Consider the following 12,091-nt stretch of genomic DNA (forward strand, 5'->3'; position numbering starts at 1 on the left):
TATTCGGCGTTGAGTCCTAGAGTGGATGAAACGCCGAATATTCAGTGTAGCTTAATCGCCATATATATTTCATAAATTGCTATATATATATATATATATATATATATATATATATATATATATATAGAATATATATATATATGTGTGTGTGTGTGTGTGTGTGTGTGTGTGTGTGTGCGTGCGTGCAAAGTATAAGGTAATATGTTTTATGAAAAAATCATTTACTTAGACTCCAAGAATTCAAAATCAAAACGTAATCTGTGTACGATCGTTTCTGAGACGATACAAATTTTTATTATAATTACAGTCTCTTCAACAGCACTAATAGCTAACGTTTACACACATACATATAAACAGCAGTATTAAACCTAATATAATAAAATGGGACAAGAAGGAAAAAGAAGCAACCTTAGTGGAACTTACTGTTTCCAATTATGCTGGGTTTAACAGAGCTGAGATAGAAACGATAACTATATACACAGTTCTTATGTATAGCATACGAAACTAGAATCTTAAGAAAATATACATTAATTCAGTAATTATACGAGTAACCGGACTATTGCAAAAGAATTTCAAGCACAAGCTGTCAAATATACACGGTGAACCAAGTGTAAGAGAGATACAAACGCTTGAAGGGACGATTAGTATTTTGGAAATATATCTCGCGGTTGGAATATCTGAGATAGCGAGTAAGTGTCTGGTATCTGGTAAAATACCCTAAAAAAACAAAACAAAATAATATATAAAATTCTCCTTCTCTTTCTTTCTTTTTTCTTTCATTCTTTTCTTCTTTTTTCTCTTCCTTCTCTCTCTCTCTCTCTCTCTCTGTATATATATATATATATATATATATATATATATATATATATATATATATATATATATATGTATATATAAGGAAGATGTAAAAAAATGTATATATATTTAATTGGTTTATAAAGTCCGTGTAATAACCTTTGTTTCTGATACTTATATATGTACCTAAATAAATAGCATAAAACCTAAACATATGAAGATTTAACTCTATGGACATTCTCTGTTAGCGCGATGAAGCACCTGATTTCTCCGTGTGAATTGCTTTTCCGCCCGGCTAAAAAGTATGGATTTTATAACGCGGCCAAGTGCACAGTATTGTTAGTGATCATACGTGCGCGCATTACCAGTGGAAGAAAGATAAACAAAGTTCATTGCAAAAAGAGAAGAAAGGAGACGCGACGAAAATAATCCGAAAAAGGACGGACCGTTGGATAGAAACGGAAATCCAGCGAAACAATAGAAGTGGCCAATAAAAATAGATGGGATCGAGGATCAGCAAGAGGAAAATGATGGATTAACGAATCCATTCCTGGAATCGGAAATCAGTTTATTGAATCGAAACTTACAACGAAAATGCCGTTAAATCTTTTTTTTTGTGTGTATGTATACATAGTAAACTGGTTAGGAAATTTATGAGAACCAGACATGATTATAATGTAACTACGTCGAAAACAAAAGATCACATCTATCGAGATGTATGTCGTCAGTTAAGAAAACAATCTCAGAAGTCATTTTACTAGTAAGAAGGCCGAAGAGCGGAACAACCTATACATTCTGACTATCGGATTAGGATCAAAGTATAGTAGATGATCTGTCTTTTTTTTGGAGTATAAATTCTTCTTGCCCTGGTGTAGAAGCAAGTAAATAAGGAAATATGTTACGAGAGTCGGAAAATGTGCAGATAAATCAGTGGATGCTAAATGAGAATGATTGTTGGCAGTGAGGCCAAAAGCATGACCTCGCTGAATAAACGGAAGTCAAGATCTGACGTCATTTGTTATGCAGTAGTGTTCTGTTCTTTGTTTCAGTCAGCTTCTATAGCAAATGGACGCATAAAAAACAAGCCTATACTAAATGCCACCTCTCCTCAAAAGAGGAAGTAATGCCTGGGGAAATATTATCGTGACAGCGGAACATGCATTGCATTATTCCAAATAAAAATGAGAAAACACAGTGTACACTGCTTGTAGGATGAGGTAAGCCTGGAAAGAAAAGATGTAATTACAAATTAACATATATTACACGGCTCCCACAGAAAGAAGTAATTCCTGGAAGGATGGCATCATGGCAGCAACACATATGCTGCGCTACATAGTCTATAAAGATGAAGGAAATGTTTGTGAGAAGTGCACCGTGACAACAAAACAGATACTACATTAACCTCCACTTTGGAATGAGCATTAGAATCTATATTCTGTAGCATTATAAAATTCGATGGATCGTCTGAAGGTCCTTGCTTGATTGCTTGAATCTTGCACACACACATACGCACACACACGCACACACACGCACACACACGCACAGATACACACGCACACACACACGCGCACACACAGACACGCACACGCACACAAACGCGCACGCACACACACACGCACGCACGCACAACACATACAAACACACACGCACACACACACATATATATTTCTGTGGAAATATACTTTATTATAATATATACTAATCCTTATTTAATAAGCTCAATGTGATTACAGAGCAATATATTAAATGAATGACAAAAGTCTATATTTCAAAGTTCATGATATTTACCATCTTATAATTTATTCCTTTAATGCAGTTGACATTTACAATTCTTGACAGTATCTGTTTCGCAGCGGAAAGTCAATTGCTTAAGTATGACATGCTGGAACCATATTATAAAGTATTTACAGCTTCTCTTCCAATTTTCGGAGTTTAAATCATGTCAAAACGCACTTTATTTCCTTTTGAGGAAGTATTAATGTTATTTCCTCTGACGAGTTAAGGAAAAATAGGTTCACTAATTGATATAATAATTAAGCGATTGATTTTGTGCTACGAAACAGATATTGTGAAGAATTGCAAATGTCAACTGAATTAAAGGAATAAATTATAGGATAGTCAACATCATGAAGGTTGGAATATGGACTTTTCATACATTCAGTATATATATATATATATATGTTATATTGTTGCTCTATAATTTTTATTTCATTTTCTCCAGATGTCCTGCAGAAGGTGGAAGTGAAATCGGCCTGTGTGGGTTCTTCTTCTACACACGTCAGCGTTCGTCTCCCCCGTGAAGAGGAGGAGACAACGGGAAGCCGTCCGTTGTCTTCTGAGTCCAAATCAAATCTCAACGATTCAGCTAATCTGATCACATGGCTCACACGCAATCAAATCAGCTGATCTTTTACTTCCGACCAACGTGTCTAGACTATAACTCACCTCTTCCCTCTCTCTCTCTCTTTTTCTCTTTCCCTCTCACTATTCCTTAAAATTCCTTTCCCCTTATTTATAAAAATGTATGACGAAGACATACATTTTTTTTTTACTACCCACTTTTACTAAGGGAATCCTAAGCTTACCCCACTGGCAAAGGAACTGTCATATCATGATTCAATAAATCATTTAAAAAAAAATAAAATTACATCTACAAATAATACCATGTGGCACGAATCCTTGCGCCCTCGAAGGTCAACAACTCTCTGTGACCCCATGGCCTCCATCTCGCATCTTAGAATCATGCAGAGATTACGATATCTCTCGTTACGCTATAACGCGTTTCCATAAGCACATGACTCATACGAGATAAAAGATTTTTCTTATAATATTACGAGAGCATTTTCCTATATCTCCCGCCGAATTACGCATCCGGAGAAAAATCCCCCGAAAAAACGACAAAAATAATTCTACAACCATTTCGAAAATTAGAATAAATATCGACTGAACCTTTGACTCTTCCAAACTTAAGAACTAGTTGACCCCTTATTCAACCCAGTAGTGTGTCTTTTTTTTCGTACACTGCTTAATCTTATTTCTTTCTCTTTTTTAACATCTTATCATTATTATTACTATCATTATTAATTAATTAACAACATGTTCTTACTTATAAATTAATTATTATCTCAATAAATCCCACAAGGCAAAATTCACTCCTCCTCCTTCTGCGAAAAAAATACATGTCCAAGAACAAGAAAAAACCTGCACAATTATGCTGTGAGAAAACATCAATCGCATGAAAATATAAATTAAAAATAAAATTCTTACAATCATTCACAAAGTCTCGTCTCACCAATAAAAATTACAAATAACAAAACATAGATTCGTGGAAATCCAAAATTGTCCACGTCAGCATATTTTGAGGTCAGTTTAAATAACATTTGATCACCTCACAGAATCTCAAAAATAAAAAAAAAATTTAAATCACAGTCGTTTACAAAAAATACATAGACATTTACAATTAAAATACATAGTCGTTTCCAAAACAAAAAAAAAACCGACTCACTTAAAAATTTCAGACAATCCTTCATAAAACAAAATTCAACACAAAATAACAATCGATGGAAACTAAATTTGTCCACGTCACTCAACACTTGGGGTTTTCTGAAAAAAATTATCACCTTTTACTCATCCGAGTGATTTCTATTATGGCCTTTTCTGCCATTTTCTCTGCTGCCACTTATGCTACGTCAGGGGAACTCCATTTGCTCCCTTATGTTGGACAGAAATATATTTCGCTTTGCTATATTGAAAAAAAAAATTCCAGGTCGGTAACCGCGACTGCCTTTCAAGGCATATAGCTCAGCGAAACATATCGGGATTCCATCCATGTATTTTTCCATGTTAATCCTACTCAAAATCACAGAATACCTAAGACAAAACTTGCGTTTTTTTTTATCTAAAAAAAAAAGCATACATTTAAACAGTTCATATAACAGTTTACATACGATAACATTTTTCCACACCAGAAAAAAAATATCACGAAAAGAAAACCCCGTACAATTAAAGAAAAAAAATACAATTCCACATTAGCAGAAAGTATCCATTGTTTCTTAACAAACAAACAAAAAATACACATTGTCTTTCCTAAAAGTACGCAACGCTTTTACAATTTTGCCACATTTAAACTTTATAATTGTTTAACTTATAAATTCATAACAAATATTTGATTGACGTTTTTCTCTGGTAATCGTGACAGTCATCTCATTTCTTTTTCCCTTTTGTTTCACCTCTGTAACTAAAGTTTATGTGTTCTATTTCTTTTACACCAATTTGTTATCAGTCTGTCGATTGATATATCTGTTTTTTTTTGTTTATTTTAAATTATCATATAATATAACTATAAATAATTTTAATGTGTCTTTTTTTTCGGTTGCGTATATATATATATATATATATATATATATATATATATATATGTATTTTTTTCCACTGTTGTTGCTTTTCTTTCTTTAGTTTTCTTTATCTTTTCCTTTTTATGTGTAGCTACAATATTTTTTCTTTCTTTTTTGTTCGCATCTTTTAAAACGTGGTGTTTTTTTGTTTTTTCCGTGGAAACCGAAGTTCTTTTTTTTTTTTTAAACCCACTCCTGTTGGGTGGTCTGGTCATTTACGGCACCACATTGAGTGTATTATATTGTTGCTCTATAATTTTTATTTCACTTTCTCCAGATGTCATGCAGAAGGTGGAAGTGAAATCGGCCTGTGTGGGTTCTTCTTCTACAGACGTAAGCGTTCGTCCCTCCCCGTGAAGAGGAGGAGACAACGGGAAACCGTCTGTTGTCTTCTGAGTCCAAATAAAATCTCAACGATTCAGATAATCTGATCACATGACTCACACGCAATCAAATCAGCTGATCTTTTACTTCCGGCCAACGTGTCTACACTATAACTCACCTCTTCCCTCTCTCTCTCTCTTTCTCTCTCTCCCTCTCTCTATTCCTTAACATATATATATATATATATATATATATATATATATATATATATATATATATATATATATATATACTGTTTTAACAAAAGCCAAGACTTCAAAGAATGGGTTGAAAGCAACAAAAAGTGTATTTCATCGTTAGTTACAATTGTTTCAGGACCATTTGAACAAATTCAAACATTATATCGTTTGAAAATTTTCACATGAACAGCCTTTCTTCAGACTTATGTAATAAAAACACTTTAACAATAAAACATTATGGAAAATATTTCCCTTATAAGGAAAAGAAAACGAGCGAAAATATTTTACCCCTATCGCATCCTTGCAAAGTATTTTTTAAAGATTTATCTTTTCTGAAGAAAGGCTGTTCTTGTGAAATGCTAAATAAGCGCTATCAATAAAAAAAATCATGTAATATTAAATAATTCATATCTTAACAGTCATTAGTGTATTCTTTATTGATATTTCGGGATAAAATCTTCTTATCAAAAATAGTACATGCAAGCCTCTTTCGTTGTTTTTTTTCTCCATATCTTGTCTTACTGAGTATCATATCTAGCAATAGCTATCAATTCGATGTTCTAAATTAAATAATTTGCCGTGCTTTTCACAACCGAAAAATAACTTTGGAATTTTTTATTAGTACCGCGTGCAGAATCAAATATTTACTTACATAAAATAAGATATAAAAAAAAATAAAGAAAAGACAAACAGTAAAAAAAAAAAAATATATTGGTAATCATAAAACGCTAATAAATTATGACGGATATATATCGGAGCGTAAATGTTTTTCCAATAAGCTTTTCCATGGATGTCAAGTCATCAGGTTGTTGGGAACTAATTATGATGTCTGTTTTAGTGCTGAAATTCATTTCTTCTGCCATCACTCGACTAAAAATCTGAAAAAAAGATCTATTTTCAAATGAGTTTTCAATCTAATACCTTTAATTTACATATCATATTAAAAGGGGGCCTTCCACTCAATATAATTGTATAAATTACAAACGTTTACACACAATTATATCTTCTTTTAAGAATGTTGAATACAAGATAATAAAAAAGCAAATTCGCACAGTTTCTTCGTTTTAATTCAAGCTAAGTCAAAACATATTTTTTTTAATTACATTTTCACCCCAAACAAGGCATATTGCCACTTTGGTGTAGGGGGCTACTATCAGGGGCAGCTACTGCTGGGGCACTATGTTGGGATTTGGGCAGCAAGATGTCGGTTCACGTTGCACTTGAACTTCTGCATGTCAGTACAGTTAGGGAAGCAGGGACCTGGAATGGAATCCTAGAGTCTAGCGGTTCCGGGGAAGAAACTACTGGAGTAGAAAGATCTTTTACATCTAGGGATCTCTACTGTGTGGGGGTGGGATTTAGCTGCCTGTCGGGTTCGTCGAGGGTGTCTACGTCGTGGGATCACAAGTGTCTGCAGTTCGTCAGCGCATTCACCATTAAAATACTTGTAGAAAAAGCAGAGAGATGCAACGTTTCATCGATGGAACAGAGACTGAAGCTTAGATGCCAGTTCAGAGCCTATCAGATTGGCGACTCTCTTTTGAACCTTGTCTAGGAGCGAAAGACTAGCAGCAGATGCACCAGCCCAAATGTGACAACAATAATCGAAGCGTTTGGCAGAGGAACCACCACTGAACGTACAGCAGAATGATGGTTTAAGAAATTTAGTGGTAGCGACGAGAGTCTTGAAGATAATGAGCGTAGTAGTCGGCCATCGGATGTTGATAATTAATCAATTAAGAGACTTAGTCGAAACCTATCCACGCACAACTGCTTCGATATTTGTAGATTAAGGCAATTTACTTCTCATCTCATTTCAGAAACTTCATCTCGGGGATCAACAAGATATAGCTGAAGAAGGTCGCAGGTGACATCGATCGAAACCTTGTGGAAATAACACTCAAGATTAGAAAATTATTCCGAAGAATTCAAATAATACATATAGAATGGCCGTTTTCAAGTATAATGTAAAAAGAGTTCTTGTTGAGGCGTCCTCTTAAATGATGACACCCTACCCAAGTTCGATCATTACTGATCATCATGGTGTTCTTAAACTGGCAACCTGGCACTCATTAACCCTTATCCTCGAGTGGATTTTGGGCCTTCATAAAAAGTGATTTTCTTTAGTACAAAAAACAAACAACCCAGTTTCTGATTTCGGAAATAACACTAAATTACTTCGTACACCAAAGGTATTGTGTTATTTTCCCAAGAAGCTAATATGCCGTGAAAATAATCGACCTAATCATTTCCAGTATTCTTTGAAAAATATGTTAGTTCGATTAGCGGTATTGAATTTAAAGCGGATTCCTGTCGTTTGATTGGTAAACGGCTAAAAGAAGACACGTTGTGTGGGTCTTAGGTATGCAATCAACAAACTAGAAGCTAATAACGAACACCGTGTATGACAGGGGAAGGTCAGAGGTCCGTAGGAAACTGAAAGTGGACATTGGAAAATGTAAACACAATTCATTCATAGCACATTTAAAATTCAATCTGGTCGATATTTTGAGCGATGGTTTCACTTATCTGAAAGGAAAGTTAATTGGCTGTTTTTACTCTTTCTTTTTTTCTTTTAATTTTTTTTATATTTCCATCTATATTTTTCTACCTTTTTATTTTCTTTTCATTTCCGTTTTGTTTGATACGTTGTTTTTATAGTTTACAAACTGGACGCCCGGCATTGCCCGGTGGTAAAATATGCATAAACATTATATTTTAATTGATACTGAAACTGAGACATGTGCATGCGTGTATTATGCTTTCTCTAAACGATTTACTTCTGGTAAGTAAAAGAAAAAATACAAAAAAAAATAAAAAATAACGAAAAAATTAATAACGAAAACAATAACGAAAAAATAACAGAAATAAAATAACGAAAAAATACAACGAAAAATAACGACAAAAAATAACGAAAAAATACCGAAAAAATAACGAAAAATGACGAAAAATGAGGAAAAAATGACGAAAAAAAATAACGGAAACCTTTAGACAATTCCCGACACAAATTTTGCATAACTCTGTTTTTTCCTTCTCCACTTGCACGTGGCACTCTTTCCAAAATAGATAAATAGATAAATAATAAAAAATAATAACGTTACTTGTTATCGTGTCAAAAGAAGGAAACCTCCTGCTCACGTGATTACGTATCTTTTTAAAAACATATCCCAAAACTTTTTGATTTGTATTTATATACCTGTTTAAGCTTTTTTGTCAGTGTACTAGAAGGAATTCAGTTGATTACAACCCTTTCTGCGTGTTCTTTACATTACAATAGTAGAACCCTGAATCCGACGGCGCAATACTACACCGTTCAATACTGTAAAACTGAAACGAATCTGTTCTGCTTGAAAAGGGCGCCATTTTCTTCCTATTCATATTTATATCGATTCTTTGCTTTAAAAACTAAAGTAATTACGTGTGTACTTCTTTAATATCCCATTTTGCTGTTTCGGATTATTTTACTAAAGTAAGTAAAGCTTCATTATTTTTCAAAATTGTTTTTGTTTCTTTGTTTTTCAATATTTCGTCGATATTATTTAGTAAGAGTGTTTAGCAGAAAAGCCAACAAACGACTACCCAAAAAAATAAATATACAAGAAATAAATGTTACCATAGTCAATAAAAGTTCAGTTCATGTTTTTTTTGTTTTGAAATAGTTTTTAATGCCTTTTACTTTAAACAATTTCAGCGAACCGAAATTAAAACAAAATTTGAGGTGATAACTACTTAAATGAATTTTTATATAAACTGCACATGCCATAATCGAATAAAGGAAAACATTATAATATGTTTATAAATATTCCTTACGTTGACGGAACTCTCTTAAATTGTTAACACAGAATGCTCATGTGCCCCTCCTTCAAATTGAAAACGGGGCTCTCCATTTCAAAGTCGCTGTCGTTTTGATTTTTTTTAAACCGGTTCGTGAATTAAAAAAAAAAGTTTTACAAACTACTTAAAAATACAAACCAATTAACTTTCCTATCATAAAAGTAATTTTATTTACTATGGCAACATTTATTTCTTGTATATTTATATTATTATATATATAATATCTTCTCTTTGTAAGGAAACATCATTTCTTGGCTACGAATGAAAACAAAGTTGATATAAAAAAATTTATTTTCGCGAACCTTATCTTTACTTTCTTTATATTTTACTTGGGGCAAAATTTTGGAGTATCAAAACCTATCTCTTTACAACCCCCTCCTTTTCATAACCTATCATACTTTCATTAATCACAGTCCGTTTTCTGTAGGCTGTTTTTGAACCCAGTCAATGACAGGTACTTCTGCTAGTATATATATATATATATATATATATATATATATATATATATATATATATGTATGTATGTATGTATCAAGGGATTTATTTTGAAATCAATATGTGAGAAAACGATATTGTTTTACCACCAACCTAATATTATTGTCTGTAAATATAGTAATAAAGTTTAAACAAGTTAAAGGAACGGAACAAAGTTTTACTGCAGTTACATTGCCTCTTAGTCATTTTGTTTTGATGTTGGTGTCAACATAATCCATGAATGCGGTGAGGTCATCCGAATAATCAGTGTGGCTCAGATTCTTCATTGACAGGCGCAGTTGCTTGTAAGGTCCGGTTCTATGTTTTGATAAGACGACTTTGTTAATCTAAATCACCACGTGGATAAGAGGCATGTACAGGAGAAACAAAGGTGGGTAGAGCCTGCGAATCAGACAATTTGTCTTTGCATTGGAACATAGAGACGAAAGTCATCTTCATAAACATTGAATTTTGACCGTGTTGACAGGTGAATTCTGCAGCTGAAACACGCGTTTCTTATAGAGAAAAGTTCCGCGACCTTGGCGCTATAAAAAAAAAACTTGATTTCCCTATACGTGTCATTTCGTACTGTGTGATTCTGAGAGTCTCATATTTGCCAGTGGCACGAAGCTAAAATTGAAAGATACACTAATATATAAATATGAAGCATTTTGTAATCTAATGTATAAAATGTTGTATGTCTGTCTTTTTATTTGTCTTTATATTTTCAAACGCTATCTCTTCCGAAACTAAAAAAACGCATAGAGGCTCGAGGGGCCTCAAATGATTGAATTTTTTTACGGACTGTTCTTTTATGGGTCTTTAGCCGGTTTAAATAGTTTGTAAGGTGTCAAAAATAGTTCAAAATTGAAAAAAATCTTACACATTTGATACGTTCACCTCTGTTTATTTAAATTTTAAATTTTTCGTCAGTTCATATGCGTGTCACGTTGGTATAGCGATAACGTCACCGACTTTGAATGTTTCGGTTTCGATTCTAGCTGATGGCGCCTAAATATTTTTTGTTTACTTTTGAAATCACAGCTTTATAATAATACATACGAAATCTGGACAAATTTAAATATCATATTTAAGCGTGTTTTATAGCCGGGAAAAGCCGAGCGTCTTTCTCACTAGTTAATATTAATTATTTTCTATTAAAATATTTAATTTAAATTAATCTTCACGTTATTGCAGTTAACAAAAAGAAAGAAGAGATTAAGAATGAAAATTATTTTAAATTTTAACCCGTGTTTGTTTAACGTGAATTATCTGTAATATAAATCTCACACGTCTGTTTAAATGTATGTATGTATGTATATTTTTATGTTTGCCTAAACTTTCGACAGAGAAAATAATGAGGTTAAAACCAAGCGCAGAAGAAAAAAAATAGCCTTCTATAATATAAATCTCACCTGTCTGTTTAAATGTATGTATGTATGTATGCATGTATGTGTGTGTGTGTGTGTATGTATGCATGTATGTATGTATGTCTACCAAAAACTTTAGACAGAATCAACGGATTTTCACGATATCGTTATCATTTTAAAGTTCGACCGTTCGGACGACAAATATCGAAAAATTGTCCAAAACATTAATTCCTTTACCCCAACCGGACACTTTTCTACAGGGAGGGGTTACTTTTTCACCGATATTTTCAAAAGTCATCCCCTCTTTTCGATTTTCTAACCTTAATTTTAACCTACGTTACTTTCGGTTTGGTGATGGGCGCACCAGCAAAGACGTCACGCTTACTTTTTTCACGTTCTTTTCCTCCATTACGGTATGGGTTCGAGCCTGCCTGCCTATTTTTTTATTTTTGTTCAACACATACCTCCACACAACCGGGCAACGCCGGGCACCCAGGCTAGTAAGAACTAAAATATCAATGCATAATTGAAACATTAAAATAAGGTTTTAAATAAGAGAAAATCAATGGTATACCCTTACTACAACAATCCGATTCGTCGTTTCAATGGACATCAATAATTTTCTCTATAAGGATTCATAATATCTGTACAAATTTTCTAC

The sequence above is a fragment of the Euprymna scolopes genome, chromosome 27, assembly GCF_053919585.1.
Source record: "Euprymna scolopes isolate OS-2025 chromosome 27, ASM5391958v1, whole genome shotgun sequence".
Taxonomy (NCBI): domain Eukaryota; kingdom Metazoa; phylum Mollusca; class Cephalopoda; order Sepiida; family Sepiolidae; genus Euprymna; species Euprymna scolopes.